Here is a 17807-nt window from a genome sequence, read left to right on the forward strand (position 1 = left end):
ATGTGTATAAGATGTCATACAATATGTTTTGTAGTGATTCCTATGTTGTTGATGTAAATAATATACTGTATGTTGGTCCGTGGTGTGTAATGAGGAGCAAACAGACTCTGCACTTGACACATTTATGAAATTGCTTATTCCAGTTACTAATAAGCATGCACCATTTAAGAAAATGACTATAAAAACTGTTAAATCCCCGTGGTTTGATGAGGAATTTAAAAATTGTGTGGTTGAGAGGGATGAGGCAAAAGGAATGACAAATAAGTCTGGCTGCACAACCATTGGCAAACGTTTTGCTAATTGAGAAATCATGTGACTAAACTGAATAAAAAGAAGAAGAAGAAACTAAACTATGAAACAAAGATAAATTACATAAAGAATGATAGTAAAAAGCTTTGGAGCACCTTACATTTTGGGAAAAAAGGCACACTCAGCTGCATCATCATTTGAATCAGATGGCTCATTCATCACAAAACCAACTGATACTACTTTAATTATTTTTTCATTGGCAAGATTAACAAATTTAGGCATGACATGCCAGCAACAATTGCTGACACTACACATCCAAGTATATCTGACCAAATTATGAAAGACAAGCATTGTAACTTTGAATTCCGTAAAGTGAGTATGGAAGAGGTGAAACAATTATTGTCTATCAACAATGACAAGCCACCGGGGTCTGACAACTTGGATGGAAAATTACTGAGGATAAAAGCGGACGATATTGCCACTCCTATTGTCACGGTTTCGGCTGAGACTGCTCCTCCTCCTGGTTCGGGCAGGCTTCGGCGAGCGCCGTCCCCGGAGTACTAGCTGCCACCGCTCTTTGTTTCGTCAGTCGATTGCTTTTGTCTGTCTGTATCACCTGTGGCCATTTGTGTGTTGATTGCGTGCCCTATAAGTTCCTTGTTTTGTGTTAGTATTATTGTGTGTTGTTTTCACTGTCATGTTTTTCGGAGCTACGTGTTTGCACTCTGTTTGTTTTATGTTTAGTGTTTACGCGTGTTTGCGTAATTCTCCCTCGCCTCTTGTTTTGTCGAGGTCGGGTTATTTTGGGTCAGTTGACTTTGGATTATTAAAGTCTGTTGGACTTAACCTCTGTGTCCTGCACCTGACTCCTCCACCACATCCACATCGGTTCCCTTCTGACAGAACAACACACCAACATGGAGTCAGCAGGAACAGCGGCGGCACCCGAATCCCTGGAATACCGGATCAATTACCAGGACACCATGATACGGCAACTCGGGGCCGCCATGGAGGATGTGTCCAACACTCTGCGCCGGTTGGTGAATAGAGAGGTGCCCACGCACTCTCACAACATCCCATCACCAACGGCCAGTCCTCCTCTCTCAGCACCGGAACCCAGTGGCATTCGGCTCTCGCTCCCGAGGGCATATGACGGTTCTGCAGCCGGGTGTCAGGGATTTCTCCTGCAGGTGGAGCTTTACCTGGCCACCATACACCCAGCGCCCTCGGGATACGAGAGCGTCTCCGCCCTCATCTCCTGTCTATCCGGCAAGGCGTTGGAGTGGGCCAACGCCGAATGGAGGGGAATAGACGCCGCAACCATCACCTACGCGGAGTTCTCCCGCCGCTTCAGGGCTGTCTTCGATCATCCACCTGAGGGGAAAGCGGCGGGAGAGTGTCTGTTCCACCTCCGACAGGAGAAGAGGAGCGCACAGGAGTTCGCACTGGAGTTCCGGACACTAGCAGCGGATGCGGGGTGGAATGAGAGGGCCCTCATCGACCACTACCGGTGTAGCCTACGAGAGGACGTTCGTCGTGAACTAGCCTGCAGGGACACCAACCTGTCGTTCGACCAGTTGGTGGACATTTCCATCCGTCTAGACACCCTGCTGGCTACCCGCGGACGTCCCGAGTGGGGGTCGTCCATTCCGCCCTCCAGCACCTCCGAGCCGATTCCCATGGAGCTCGGGGGTGCTGGCGCTAGAGAGAGGAGGAGAGGTAACCCGAGGGGGGCCATCCCCTGCACCACCGGTGGTCGTGGAGGACACACCGCGGCCAGGTGCTGGGGAGGGTCTCCTGGGAGAGGTGACAACAGGCCACGCACTGGGGAGTCATTTCAGGTGAGCAGGCGCCCCACTTACCCAGAGCTTTCTGTTGGTCACATGAGTATTCCTGTGAAATTTCCACAGGTGGCACCTCATTCCCAGCATAAGGCGCTAGTAGATTCAGGCGCAGCTGGGAACTTTATTGATCGGGCATTTTGTTGTAGGTTAGGAATCCCCCTTCGGCCGGTAGAAGCTCCATTTCCTGTCCACGCATTAGACAGCCGGCCGTTGGGGTCGGGTCTGATCAGGGAAGTCACAGCAGCACTGACGATGACGACGCAGGGGGGTCATGAGGAGATCATTCAGTTTTATCTGATTGACTCTCCTGCGTACCCCGTGGTGTTGGGCCTTCCCTGGTTAATGACCCATGATCCTACCATAGCGTGGCAACAGAGAGCTCTTATGGAGTGGTCTGCCCAGTGTGTAGGGGAGATGTTTAGGTGTTTCCGTAGGGGCGACCTCGGTAGAGAGTCCGAACCAAGTGCCCGCACTGCGCATTCCCCCTGAGTATGAGGATTTAGCACTTGTGTTTAGCAAATCGAGGGCAACACGGCTACCTCCTCATAGACAGGGGGACTGTGCGATAAATCTCCAAACAGGAGCGGCTCTGCCACGGAGTCATGTGTATCCCCTGTCTCAAGAGGAGACAGCGGCTATGGAGACTTACATAGCCGAGTCATTGGCACAGGGATACATACGGTCCTCTACTTCCCCGGTCTCCTCGAGTTTCTTCTTTGTGAAGAAGAAGGACGGGGGATTGCGCCCGTGTATTGATTACCGGAGTCTCAATCAGATCACAGTTAAATACAGTTACCCACTTCCACTGATTGCGACGATGACGGAGTCATTACGCGAGCGCGGTTCTTCACAAAGTTGGATCTCAGGAGCGCTTACAATCTGGTGCGCATTAAGGGAGGGGGTGGAATGGAAAACAGCATTTAGTACCACCTCGGGTCATTACGAGTATCTCGTCATGCCATACGGGTTAATGAATGCTCCTTCAGTCTTCCAATCCTTTGTTGACAAGATTTTCCGGGACATGCATGGGCAGGGTGTAGTAGTTTACATCGACGACATCCTAGTGTATTCTTCTACACGAACCGAGCATGTAGCCCAGGTGCGCCGAGTGTTGAGAAGACTGTTGGAGCATGACCTGTATGTCAAGGCAGAGAAATGCCTGTTCTTCCAGGAGTCCGTCTCCTTTTTGGGTTATCGGTTGTCTGCGTCTGGCGTGGAGATAGAGGTAGACCGAGTATCGGCCGTGCGTAATTGGCAAACTCCAACCACTGTAAAAGAGGTGCAGCAGTTCTTGGGTTTTGCTAATTACTACCGGAGGTTTATTCGGGGTTTTGGACAGGTTGCAGCTCCCATTACGTCCCTGCTAAAGGGGGGTCCGGTTCGTTTGCAGTGGTCGGCTGAGGCGGACAGGGCATTTGTCAAACTAAAGAACCTGTTCACCTCGGCCCCGGTGCTGGCGCATCCGGATCCCTCTTTACCCTTCCAAGTAGAGGTAGACGCTTCCGAGACCGGTATTGGGGCAGTTCTGTCACAACGGTCCGGCATGCCACCTAAACTCCGCCCCTGTGCGTTCTACTCTAAGAAGCTCAGCTCGGCGGAGCGTAATTATGATGTTGGGGACAGGGAGCTGTTAGCCGTAGTCCAGGCCCTAAAGGTGTGGAGGCATTGGCTTGAGGGGGCTCAACACCCTTTCCTCATTCTGACTGATCACCGTAACCTGGAGTACATCCGGGCAGCTAGGAGATTGAACCCTCGTCAGGCTAGGTGGAACATGTTCCTAACCCGGTTCGTTTTAAGATCACATACATCCCTGGGTCCCAGAATGGTAAGGCAGACGCCCTGTCACGGCGGTATGACACAGAGGAGAGGTCCAACGAGCCTACTTCCATATTGCCGGAGTCTTGTTTGGTGGCTCCGGTGGTATGGGAGGTCGATGCGGAAATCGAGCGGGCACTGCGTACCGACCCTACTCCCCCCGAGTGTCCTGTGGGGCGGACGTACGTTCCGCTCGAGATTCGTGATCGACTGATTTATTGGGCTCATACATCACCCTCCTCTGGACATCCAGGTATTGGCCGGACCTGCACTGTCTTAGCATGAAATACTGGTGGCCAACGTTAGCCAGGGATGTGAGGGTTTATGTCTCCTCCTGCTCGGTGTGTGCCCAGTGTAAGGCGCCTAGACATTTGCCCAGGGGTAAGCTACACCCCCTGCCCGTTCCACAACGACCATGGTCCCACCTATCGGTGGATTTCGTAACCGATCTCCCCCCTCCCAGGGGAATACCACCATTTTGGTCGTTGTGGATCGGTTTTCTAAGGCCTGTCGTCTCCTTCCCATGCCGGGTCTCCCTACTGCCCTACAAACCGCTGAGGCCCTATTTACCCATGTGTTCCGGCACTATGGGGTCCCCGAGGATATAGTGTCTGACCGAGGTCCCCAGTTCACCTCCAGAGTTTGGGGGTGCGTTCATGGAACGGTTGGGGGTCTCGGTAAGCCTTACCTCGGGGTACCACCCAGAGAGCAATGGGCAGGTGGAACGTGTCAACCAGGATGTGGGTAGGTTTTGAGGTCCTATTGCCGGGACCGGCCGGAGGAGTGGTCTAGGTTCATCCCCTGGGCAGAGATGGCCCAGAACTCTCTCCGCCACTCCTCCACCAATTTATCACCTTTCCAGTGTGTTTTAGGCCGGTCCTGGCACCATGGCACGAGAGCCAGATCGAGGCTCCTGCGGTGGACGAGTGGATTCGGCGCTCGGAGGAGACGTGGGATGCTGCCCATGTCCATCTGCAGCGTGCCATCCGTCAACAAAAGGCGAGCGCCGACCGCCACCGCAGTGAGGGACCGGTGTACGCACCGGGAGATCGAGTCTGGCTCTCGACTCGAAACCTGCCCCTCCGCCTGCCCTGCCGGAAGCTGGGTCGGCGGTTTGTGGGGCCCTTCAAAGTCCTGAGAAGATTGAACGAGGTGTGTTACAGGTTACAACTGCCTATAGAGTATAAAAATATTAACCCCTCGTTCCATGTGTCTCTTCTCAGGCCGGTGGTAGCTGGCCCACTCCAAGAAGATAGGATAGGAGAGACCCCTCCGCCCCCTTTGGACATCGAGGGGGCCCCCGGCGTACCGGGTCCGGACCATCTTGGACTCGAGGCGCCGGATGAGTGGTCTCCAGTATCTCGTGGAGTGGGAGGGGTACGGTCCGGAGGAACGGTGCTGGGTACCCAGGAGGGACATCCTCGATCCATCCCTCCTGACTGAGTTTCACCATGGGCATCCCACGCGCCCGGGTCCGCGTCCTCCTGGCCGTCCCCGAGGCCGGGGTCGGCGCACGGCTGGAGCAGCGCGTCAAGGGGGGGGTACTGTCACGGTTTCGGCCGAGACTGCTCCTCCTCCTGGTTCGGGCAGGCTTCGGCGAGCGCCGTCCCCGGAGTACTAGCTGCCACCGCTCTTTGTTTCGTCAGTCGATTGCTTTTGTCTGTCTGTATCACCTGTGGCCATTTGTGTGTTGATTGCGTGCCCTATAAGTTCCTTGTTTTGTGTTAGTATTATTGTGTGTTGTTTTCACTGTCATGTTTTTCGGAGCTACGTGTTTGCACTCTGTTTGTTTTATGTTTAGTGTTTACGCGTGTTTGCGTAATTCTCCTTCGCCTCTTGTTTTGTCGAGGTCGTGTTATTTTTGGTCAGTTGACTTTGGATTATTAAAGTCTGTTGGACTTAACCTCTGTGTCCTGCACCTGACTCCTCCACCACATCCACATCGGTTCCCTTCTGACACCTATTTACCATTTTTTCAATTTAAGCCTACTAGAATGTGTGTGCCCCAGGCTTGGAGGGAAGCAAAGTCATTCCGCTACCTAAGAATAGTAAAGCCCCCTTTACTGGCTCAAATAGCTGACCAATCAGCCTGTTACCAACCCTTAGCAATCTATTTGTGTTTGACCAGATACAATGTTATTTTACAGAAAACAAATTGACAACAAACTTTCAGCATGCTTATAGAGAAGGACATTCAACAAGCACAGCACTTACACAAATGACTGATGATTGGCTGAGAGAAGTTGATGATAAAAAGATTGTGGGGGCTGTTTTGTTAGACTTCAGTGCGGCTTTTGACATTATCGGTCATAGTCTGCTGCTGGAAAAATGTATGTGTTATAGCTTTACTCCCCCTGCTATATTGTGGATAAAGAGTTGCTGTCTAACAGAACACAAAGGGTGTTCTTTAATGGATGCCTCTCCAACATAATCCAGGTATAATCAGGAATTCCCCAGGGCAGCTGTCTAGGCCCATTACATTTTTCAATCTTTACTAATGACATGACACTGGCTTTGAGTAAAGCCAGAGTGTCTGTGTATGCGGATGACTCAACACTATACATGTCAGCTACTACAGCGACTGAAATTACTGCAACACTTAACAAAGAGTTGCAGTTAGTTTCAGAGTGGGTGGCAAGGAATGAGTTAGTCCTAAATATTTCAAAAACTAAAAGCATTGTATTTGGGACTAATACCATAAACATAAATAATGTGGATATTGAGCAAGTTGATGTGAATAAACTGCTTGGAGTAACCCTGGATCGTAAACTGTCATGGTCAAAATATATTGCTACAACAGTAGCTAAGATGTGGAGAAGTATGTCCACAATAAAGCGCTGCTCTACCTTCTAAACAGCACTATCACCAAGGCAGGTCCTACAGGCCCTAGTTTTGTCACACCTGGACTACTGTTCAGTCATTTGGTCAGGTGCCACAAAAAAGGACTTAGGAAAATTGCAATTGGCTCAGAACAGGGCAGCACGGCTGGCCCTTGGATGTACACAGAGAGCTAATACTAATAATATGCATGTCAATCTCTCCTGGCTCAAAGTGGAGGAGAGATTGACTTCATCACTACTTGTATTTATGAGAGGTATTGACATGTTGAATGCACCGAGCTGTCTGTTTGAACTAATGGCGCACAGCTCAGACACCCATGCCACCAGAGGTCTCTTCACAGTCCCCAAGTGCAGAACAGACTATGGGAGGCGCACAGTACTAGATAGAGCCATGACTACATGGAACTCTATTCAACATCAAGTAACTGAGGCAAGTAGTAAAATTAGATTTAAAAAACAGGTAAAAACACACCTTATGGAACAGCAGGGACTGTGAAGCAACACAAACATAGGCACAGACACATGCATACACACACGATAACATACGCACTATACACACTTACGTACACATGGATTTTGTACTGTAGATATGTGGTAGTGGTGGCGTAGGGGCCTGAGGGCACACAGTGTGTTGTTAAATCTGTGAATGTATTGAAATGTTTTAAAAATTGTATGAACTGCCTTAATTTTGCTGGACCCCAGGAAGAGTAGCTGCTGCCTTGGCAGCAGTTAATGGGAATCCCTAATAAATACAAACAAAGTACTGAGTAAAGGGTCTGAATACTTATGTAAATGTGATATTTCCGTTTTTTATTTTTAATACATTTGCAAACATTTCTAAAAACCTGTTTTTGCTTTGTCATTATGGGGTATTGTGTGTAGATTGATGAGGGGAAAAAACATGTAATCAATTTTAGAATAATGCTGTAACGTAACAACATTTGGAAAAAGTCAAGGGGTCTGTATTATTAAATGACGCTGATGTTCAAGATAACACTACTTTATATTCGTTGATAACTAATATTGAAAGGTGATATGATGCAATCTAAGTAGATTAGAAGGCTACTTCATCCTAATTTAAGATAAATGCGTTGGATACAAAACAAATACTGGCATGTGATAAAGGATAACATGTCCAATATAATTATATAAATCCATATCAGACAGGAATATATATATTTAATGAAATGAATACAGCATTGTAATATTATTGATGTCTTTCTCTTTCCTTGTAGGGGATTAGACAGATTAACTACAGTCACCAAATGCCGAGCCTCAAAACTAGAAGCATGTGGAGACATCAACACATGTCATTTTGAAATGTTTTATTGGTTTTCCTGTATCTGTGCATCAGTCCTTAAAACAAAATAAGTAATACCCAAGTGAGGGACATCTCAAGGAGATTAACCTCTAACATTCATAAACTTGTTCAGTACCTAAGGGCAAATGTAGTCATGATAGCGACCGTTTTTTATAAATACACAGGACAGGAGTTTACAGGTCTTTATTCCAGCCCTTAACTAGGGCCGGGACGATACCAGTATCGTGATACTTGTTAGTATCGTGGCAAGGAAACAAAACATGAAGCGGATTTAACTTATTTAGGAAAACAGCCCTAATGTTGTCATCCAGTCACATTTGTTTATTTTTCAAGCTAGATCACACAATATTTTACATACAGCAGGTTTTTAAAGGACCAAAGAGTTGGTCTGCTTCCTGATTAATTTTTTCCCATAGAAAAAATATTGTGATACTGGTATCATCACAGCCCTAACCTTCACTAACACCCCTAATTCAACTAATTGTGGCCTAATTTCAAGACTTGCACACAGTGCAATCCCCTGGGACATGAATCACATCTGTATTTTAGAATGAGCTTCATAAGTTACAATGTCCTGACAAATTTGCATGATAAACAATAACATGGGTGAATCTATTTCTATCTAACATTGTGATGTTGCAAAGACCTGAATAATATCCTGGGATATGGTGATTATCCTGGTGACTGGGAGGTTCATAACAAGTTCTTTACATCTGCAGGGTCAAGTTGTTTACAGTAAGAGTAGAATAACGTAGCCTCTAATTTTAACTACTAACACCAACCCCAATGGTGCAGCACAATAGGGGAAGGGAAAGTGGAAATAGAAAGTTAGATAACGTTAGCTAGGTAAACAGACACTGCATGCAACTAGCTAGAAAACAAGACTCAACAGAATGCACAAATAACTTGGCTGGCTAGCAAGACTAGATTGAACATTACACAGCTGGCTGCATTTCCTTAGTTTTTCATCTGATGTTGTTAAAATGTCCTACTTCCAAATGAGTCGGGCAGGACTGTTTTCTCCTGCCAAGCCAATGCAATGGAGTGAAACACGATCTGGTACCCACTTTAGTCCCTGAAAAAAAATGGGATTTTTTTTTTTACTACATGTCTTTAGCTGGCTAGCAAGTTCACCAATTCCTGATTTAAAAACTGTCCGGGTCTTCACAATTGACACATTGCTGAATCTACGGTTAGTTAGTTTAGTTGTTCATCTCTTAACAGCCGATAAGCAGGATGAGATCGCCTACTAGCTAGCTTTCACTTCCGATGTGTTAGCTAGCTAGCTAGCGCAACGGGCTGATATACACCAGTTACTCAACATTTGAATTCATATGAAAGTAATTTGTTGAGCATTTTAACATAATATGTTTAATAAATTAATGTTATACTTACATTTTGCTACGTCTTTCCTTATTCTTATGGGAAACGTTAAACCAAGTGGGGACTGTCCTCCATTAAGTTTAATATTTTTTACATTTTCGCTATGCCACAAGGTGTTATGGGATAGCCTCCCTGGCGATACATGGGATTGGGGCATGCCAATTTTGACGTCCTGCCTAGAAATTCTGCCTCAAAAGGCAGCATCCTTATTATTGCCTGCTGATGTCTCGTTAAACCATCCATACGTGCTAAATTTACACGCACAGCTGATCTCAATTGCAACTATTATTGGTCACCTCATTACCGCTCCCTAAAAGATGCTTGCAACCAAAGTCTTTCAAGATATGTTCGATGTCTGGTTGGTATTGCATCGTAAGAACTTAGTCCTTTTTGAACAAACTAAGCCAAGAGTGATTTATCTATTTGACAAGCATTCCGGACAATATAAATAAAGTACTTCCTTGTTTACCACGCAAATCTACTGTGGCAATTTGCTCGACACTTTGAATGTTGGTGTAGCCTACTGACTTATTATTTTATTTGTTTCCTATTAATGTTATCCAAAAGTGTCTGGTATGGTCATTTCTTATGAAGATCGGGGGTAAAATAACCCTGGACTGTCCATGTTTGAAATGTGTAACTAAATCAATCAAACCCATATCAACACAGTAGGCCTATATGTGCATGCTGAATGTAGTCGCCCGAACCACTAGCCCACCCCAGGTGACAGTTGAGATACATTTTGAGTTCATTCATAACCTTAAGATACACTAGACACGTATGTCATAGCTTAGTGGAGACCAATATCTATCTTGTCTTGATGCATCAGGAAAATTCTCTGTGGCAAAAGAGTGATCAAGATAAGATCCGACATCTGTATCAGTATCGACACATGCCTCAACAATGCACTTAGCGAACGTTCTCTCTGCATGGTGTTTTGGGAAAAGCATGTTACATCTTCGGCCGTTGTAGGAAAGATGCATCGTTAAAACACTCAGAAGCCCAAGTTCCATTGCTAACAGGAAACCGGGCCCAGTATAATAAAAACACACAGGACAACAACTGTCCATCACTGGCAAACCCATAGGCTAAACATATTATAGCAATACAATACAAGCTTATGTACAGTACAGTTTTCCCACTGACTTTACGTTTAAGTTCAGTTTTATTTGCTCATCTCATTGAATCGTCTCACAATAACTTCTTACAACTGTTATTTTCCCCTTATATAGACTTTAACCTCTTAAGGATCGGACCCTTTTTTTTCAATTTCCACCTAAAATGACACCCAAATCTAACTGCCTGTAGCTCAGAACTGCCTGTAGCTCAGGACCTGAAGCAAGGATATGCATATTCTTGATACTATTTGAAAGGAAACACTTTGAAGTTTGTGGAAATGTGAAATGAATGTAGGAGAATATAACACATTAGATCTGGTAAAAGATAATACAAACCATCTTTGAAATGCAAGAGAAAGGCCACAACATAACATTGCAGTTTAGGCGCAATTTAGACTTGTGTGTGCAAAGTCTCAGATTGATCCAGTGAAGCATTGCAATACTGGACTATTTTGTATCGAGTCTGCCCAAATGCGCCGAATTGGTCAATTGATACATTTTCAAGTACATAACTATAGAGAACATACAAAAATTATATGGTAATACAAAATGTACATTTACACACTCTCAGGAATGATGGATCATTAGCTTATACACTAACTTTCACACATCTAGATGGCCGGGCAGGGTGGATGTTGAGCCAGAGACAGCAAGGGTTCAAACTGTAGAACACAGTTCCTACATTTGAATATAAAAATTGATTTTATCAAACAAAACAATGCTACATTTTATCTCTGGGACCCTCAGGATGACAAATCAGAGCAAGATTACTGAATGTAAGTACATTATTTACCTTCAGAGGTGAATGTATCAAACCAGTTGCCGTGATACGTTTTTTTGTTGTTGTCCACTCTCCTCAAACAATAGCATGGTATTTTTTCACTGTAATATCTACTGTAAATTGGACAGTGCAGTTCGATTAACAAGAATTTAAGCTTTCTGCCCATATAAGACATTTCTATGTCCTGGAAAGTTTGCTGTTACTTACAACAGTCATGCTAATCACATTAGCGCACGTTAGCTCAACCGTCACGTGTACGGGACACTGATCCCGTAGAGGTTAAGAGGTGAGTGGGGCTCTATGTTCAGAGAATGTCTTGTCCAGATCACTGAGCTCTTATTTGACCCTGGGTTCACAGTTGACTTGAGCTGTCTGCCTAAACACCAGGGTGCCAGGAGTTTAAATTAGACTTTCTCCTAGAGGTCACGGTGTCAGGAGCACAGACCTACTGGTTTTTCACACCATGCAGAAGGCATGAAGTAAACAAAATGCACTCCAACAGTTACGAAACTATGCCAAAACGAGGCAAAAATTACTGTTATTGTTGTCATTGGTAAGTTGTTGTTACAGTATTACCATTGGCCATTAAGAAAAGCAGTGGGTAAATTAAATTAAATAGTTTTATCAAACTTTATATAGTCATCTCAATAAGTTTGAATTTATTGTATTCTACACAAAAGGTGCAAGAGCATCCCAGTCCTGGCTTGTGTCCCTCCTGCGTCTTCCCAGCTGTTCCTATTTCAAAGGGGGGTGGGGTCTACACTTTCACTGTCATTGCCTGTATTTTAATACCTACATGAGTCTCCGCTCCTTCATTCCATGACAGAATACCAGTTGAGACGAGGCTAAATCCTCACCGGAACACTCATTCCTCCCAGCTTGGTGATTTTGGAGAATCTTGGATACCATTGCTTTTGCTTGGACATTTTGTGAGTCACAGCAGGCGTTTTGTGTGTGTTAAAGTTGCATTTACAGCAGTAGCCTACCTGTTCCATTCCAACGGCCCGAGGTTCCATCCTACCCAGCGGCATCCCCAGGTGAGTGAGCGAATCCCCGGGTGGGTACAGGTGAGTGGCATCCATGGAATTCGTTATCTGCAGTGATGCTGAAAATATAATGGAGAGAGCATGTTTGTTTTATTCATCAGTATTCACTGACTGCATATCTATAGACCAGTGTAAGTGCGTTTTGTTTTACTACTCTATAGGCAAATAAATATTTTGGTCAACCAGGCAACATGACCCAGTAAGGAAATGCCTTTCTGATCCTTCATTAGCTGCGCTATGGGATTTTCATTTCTGATGTTACCATCATTTGGTATAATAAGAGTTGCCAATATGAGGTGTAGTTACATTTCAGTCATTTAGCAGACGCTCTTATCCAGAGCGACTTACAGTTAGAGAGTGCATACACTTTTTCATACTGGCCCCCCGTGGGAATCAAACCCACAACCTTGGCATTGCAAGCACCATGCTCTACCAACTGAGCTACAGAGGAGGTTAAATTATATACACCTATACTGCTCAGTCATATCATATCAAAACTATGTATGCACCACTGTGCAGTCATGGTACCCTACACTTTGAGAAAAACCTTTTTTAAAGTAAAACTGTGACAATTATTATTACAACTTGTTAGTATTAGTGTTAGGCAAGTACATTACTGTAGTAGAAATTGCTGCAGCAGTTGCTGGTAGCCTATCTGTTTGTGCTGGATTAGATAATGATGATGGTATCTTTTAAAAGTTCCTTGGGATAGGATGGAATTAGTCAAATCTATATTTGCCAATCTGTGTTTATTATGCTCATTGTTTGATGAAATGCTATTATTAAATTGCAGTTTAAAAAGTATAGCTTAAACAAAACTTGGCTTACTCTATCATTTAGTACAATTCATTGCTTAGAAACTATCATCAAACAGGATAATATCCAACAAACCCACATCTCCCAGTTAAATTGTATATAATGATAATTGCAGTTAGTTCTAGATAATTTTTCTTCTTCTTTACAACCTGGTTATCAATGCAACGTTGTGTATTGTAGAGTGAGAGGGTGTGGAGGGTGCTAACTGGCTGTATGTGTGGGTGCACAGTGGAGCCACAGCCTGGAGGTGAAGAAGCAGGAGAAACTGCTAACAGTAGCAAAGTCCACATCTGCTTCCAATCGAGAAGGAACAAGAAGCTGTTGTGTCTTAATCTGAATATGTGCTCAAGCTGTCACTCAACTCACTTCCAGCCACAGAGCCAGCCACAACTGCTCTCTTCTCTTCACTCACTCTGAATGTGTGTTGCTCACTCTCCCTCTCTCTTCCTTCCTCTCTCTTCCCCCCTCTCTCCCCCTTCCTCTCTCTCTCCCCCTTCCTCTCCCACCTCTTTCTCCCCTCTTTACTTAACTTGGTGGAACTTGATGTGCACCAGATTCATTCATGTAGAAATGAACTGACCAAATTTTGTTTCGTCAAAGAGTTTCTCTTTTTGGATGTAGAGCTCATTAGAACAATACCCAGTATTCTTTGCAACTGCACCTTAAAAACTGTGAAATCTTATGTTTCACCGAGTCATGGCTGAACGACGACATGGATAACATACAGCTGGCTATACGGGCTATACGCTGCATCGGCAAGATAGAATAGCTGCCTCCGGTAAGACAAGGGGTGGCGGTCTGTGTATATTTGTAAACAACAGCTTGTGCACAAAATCTAATATTAAGGAAGCCTCAAGGTTTTGCTCGCCTGAGGTAGAGTATCTCATGATAAGCTGTAGACCACACTATTTACCAAGAGAGTTTTCATCTATATTTTTCGTAGCTGTCTATTTACCACCACAAACCGATGCTGGCACTAAGACCACACTCAATGAGCTGTATAAGGCCATAAGCAAACAGGAAAATGCTCATCCAGAGGGGGCCCTCCTAGTGGCCGGGGACTTTAATGCAGGGAAACTTAAATCCGTTTTACCTCATTTCTACCAACATGGTAAATGTGCAACCAGAAGAAAAAAAAACTCTAGACCACCTTTACTCCACACACAGAGACGCGTACAAAGCTCTCCCTCGCCCTCCATTTGGCAAATCTGACCATAACTATCCTCCTGATTCCTGCTTGCAAGAAAACTAAAACAGGAAGCACCAGTGACTCAGTCAATAAAGAAGTGGTCAGATGACGCAGATGCTAAACTACACAACTGTTTTTCTAGCACAGATTGGAATATGTTCAAGGATTTTTCCGATGGCATTGAGGAGTACACCACATCAGTCACTGGTTTCATCAATAAGTGCATCGATGACGTCTTCCCCACAGTGACCGTATGTATATACCCCTACCAGAAGCCATGGATTACAGGCAACATCCACACTGAGCTAAAGTGTAGTGCCGCTTTCAAGGAGCGGGAATCTAACCCGGACGCTTATAAGAAATCCCGCTATGCCCTCCGACGAACTATCAAACAGGCAAAGCGTCAATACAGGACTAAGATAGAATCGTACTACATCGGCTTTGATGCTCGTCGGATGCGGCAGGGCTTGCAAACTATTACAGACAACAATGGGAAGCACAGCTGTGAGCTGCCCAGTGACACGAGCCTACCAGAAGAGTAAATAACTACTAAATTACTTCTATGCTCACTTTGAGGCAAGCAACACTGAAGCATGCATGACAGCATCAGCTGTTCCGGATGACTATGTGATCACGCTCTCCATAGCCGATGTGAGTAAGACCTTTAAACAGGTCAACATTCACAAGGCCGCAGAGCCAGACAGACTTTTAAAGATTTTTAAGTTCTTATTTACAATGACGGCCTACAGCGGCCAAACCCGGACGACGCTGGGCCAATTGTGCGCAGCCATATGGGACTCCCAATCACGGCCGTTTGTGATACAGCCTGGAATCAAACCAGGGGGTCTGTATTGACGCCTCAAGCACTGAGATGCAGTGCCTTAGACCGTTGCGCCACTCGGGAGCCCAGGTCGTGTACTCCAAGCATGCGCTGACCAACTGGCAAGTGTCTTCACTGACATTTTCAACCTGTTCCTGACTGAGTCTGTAATACCAACATGTTTCAAGCAGACCACCATAGTCCCTGTGCCCAAGAACACTAAGGTAACCTGTAGCCATGATGTGCTTTGAAAGGCTGGTCATGGCTCACATCAACTCCATTATCCCAGAAACCCTAGACACCCTCCAATTTGCATACCGCCCCAACAGATCCACAGATGATGCAATCTCTATTGCACTCCACACTGCCCTTTCCAACCTGGACAAAAGGAACACCCACGCGGAGAATGCTATTCATTGACTACAGCTCAGCATTCAACACCATAGTGCCCTCAAAGCTCATCACTAAGCTAAGGACCCTGGGACTAAACACCTCCCTCTGCAACTGGATCCTGGACTTCCTGACGGGCCGCCCCCACAGGTGGTAAGGGTAGGTAACAACACATTTGCCACACTGATCCTCAACACGGGGGCCCCTAAGGTGTGTTTGCTTAGTCCCCTACTGTTCACCCATGACTGAATGGCCAGGCACGACTCCAACACCATCATTAAGTTTGCAGACGACACAACAGTGGTAGGCCTGATCACCGACAACGATGAGACAGCCTATAAGGAGGAGGTCAGAGACCTGGCCATGTGGTGCCAGGATAACAACCTCTCCCTCAACGTGATCAAGATAAAGGAGATTATTATGGACTACAGGAAAAAGAAGAGGACCGAGCACGACCCCATTCTCATCGACGGGGCTGTAGTGAAGCAGGTTGAGAGCTTCAAGTTTCTTGGTGTCCACATCACCAACAAACTATCATGGTCCAAACACACCAAGACAGTCGTGAATAGGGCACGACAAAGCCTAGTCCCCCTCAGGAGACTGAAAAGATTTGGCATGGGTCCTCAGATCCTCAAAAGGTTCTACAGCTGTACCATAGAGAGCATCCTGACTGGTTGCATCACTGCCTGGTATGGCAACTTCTTGGCCTCCGACCGCAAAGCATTACAGAGGGTAGTTCGTACGGCCCAGTACATCACTGGGGCCAAGCTTCCTGCCATCCAGGACCTCTACACCAGGCGGTGTCAGAGGAAGGCCCTAAAAATGGTCAAAGACTCCAGCCACCCTAGTCATAGACTGTTCTCTCTGCTACTGTACGGCAAGCAGTACTGGAGCGCCAAATCTTGGTCCAAAAGGCTTATTAACAGATTCTACCCACAAGCCATAAGACTCCTGAACAGCTAATCAAATAGCTACCCGTAATATTTGCATTGCAACCCCCCCACCCCACCCCACCCCCTCTTTTACGCTGCTGCTACTCTCTGTTTATTATCTATGCATAGTCAATTTAACTCTACCTACATGTGCATATTACCTAAATTCCCTCAACTAACCTGTGCCCCCACACATTGACTCTGTACCGGTACCCTCTGTATATAGCCTCACTACTGTTATTTTACTGCTGCTCTTTAATTATTTGTTATTTTAATTGTTTACAAATAAATGTTTTACTTAACACATATTTTTCCTTAAAACTGCATTGTTGGTTAAGGGCTTGTAAGTAAGCATTTCACTGTAAGGTCTACACTGATTGTATTTGGCGCATGTGACAAATAAGATTTGTTTTGATTTATGGGGGAGGGGAATGGGCAGGGCAAAGGCAATTTGTGTAGTATAGTATACTATATAGTACAGTTCTACAGTATACTACAACATTATATAGTAAGCACTACACGATCAAGGGATAATACAGTGTGTAATATAGTATTCTACAGTATACTACAAAATTCTATAGTACGTACTACACATGATCGAGGGATACTAGAGTGTATAGCATACTACAATTTACTACATAATACTATAGAATGCTACAGAAAGCACTATAGTATTTTTTTTAATAAACAGTAGTATTTTGTTATGTGGGGCAGATGGGAGCATAAAGCTCCCTACTGAAATCTTCCCCATACCATCCATTGTTAATTGGAAATAAAACTTTGAATGTAAAGAAGTGCTTCATTTAGTAGCTAGGACTAACAAAACTCAAAGAGCTAGAACTGACACAATTGATTCATTTGGGAGGTACTTGAGTTTAAACATGATTACCTGAATACCTGAATACATTTTGTCAATCTGACATAATAATTTATCATTATTATTTCTCAATTTAATAGTGTTTCAATAACACAATTAAATTAAGATCTGTATTAATAATTTAATGTAAAAATAACCTGTTTCTAATTAACTGTAACTGTAAATTGAATTAAGTAGATCCAAATACTTTTTTTGTGTGTAAATCCTTCTAGAAAGGACCACTATTTTGCATGTCACAAAAAGCTTCCATATGTGCCAATGTCAACACTGTAGATACATCCTTCCTTCTTCGTTTTCTTTCCCCAAGTGTCCTATTCATTGCATTATTACTGCTCTAGTATTTAACATCAAATATTATTAAATAAATGATATATGCTATTCACAAC

General features: G+C 44.8%; 1 protein-coding gene across 4 annotated transcripts in view; it reads left to right on the forward strand.

Annotated features, from left to right (window-relative positions):
- Nucleotides 1–12151: 12151 nt before the first annotated feature.
- LOC121566673 (matrilin-4-like) overlaps nt 12152–17807 on the forward strand; it is a 48123-nt gene continuing 42467 nt past the window's right edge. Inside the window, exon 1 of one of the 4 annotated variants that reach the window (XM_045223978.1) lies at nt 12152–12418. The gene's annotated coding sequence lies outside the window, so the exon portion shown is untranslated. The remainder of the gene's footprint in view (nt 12419–17807) is intronic. The other 3 variants (XM_045223977.1, XM_045223979.1, XM_045223980.1) reach the window with 3 other exon arrangements.

This window comes from Coregonus clupeaformis, chromosome 12 (genome assembly GCF_020615455.1).
Source record: "Coregonus clupeaformis isolate EN_2021a chromosome 12, ASM2061545v1, whole genome shotgun sequence".
NCBI classification, from domain to species: domain Eukaryota; kingdom Metazoa; phylum Chordata; class Actinopteri; order Salmoniformes; family Salmonidae; genus Coregonus; species Coregonus clupeaformis.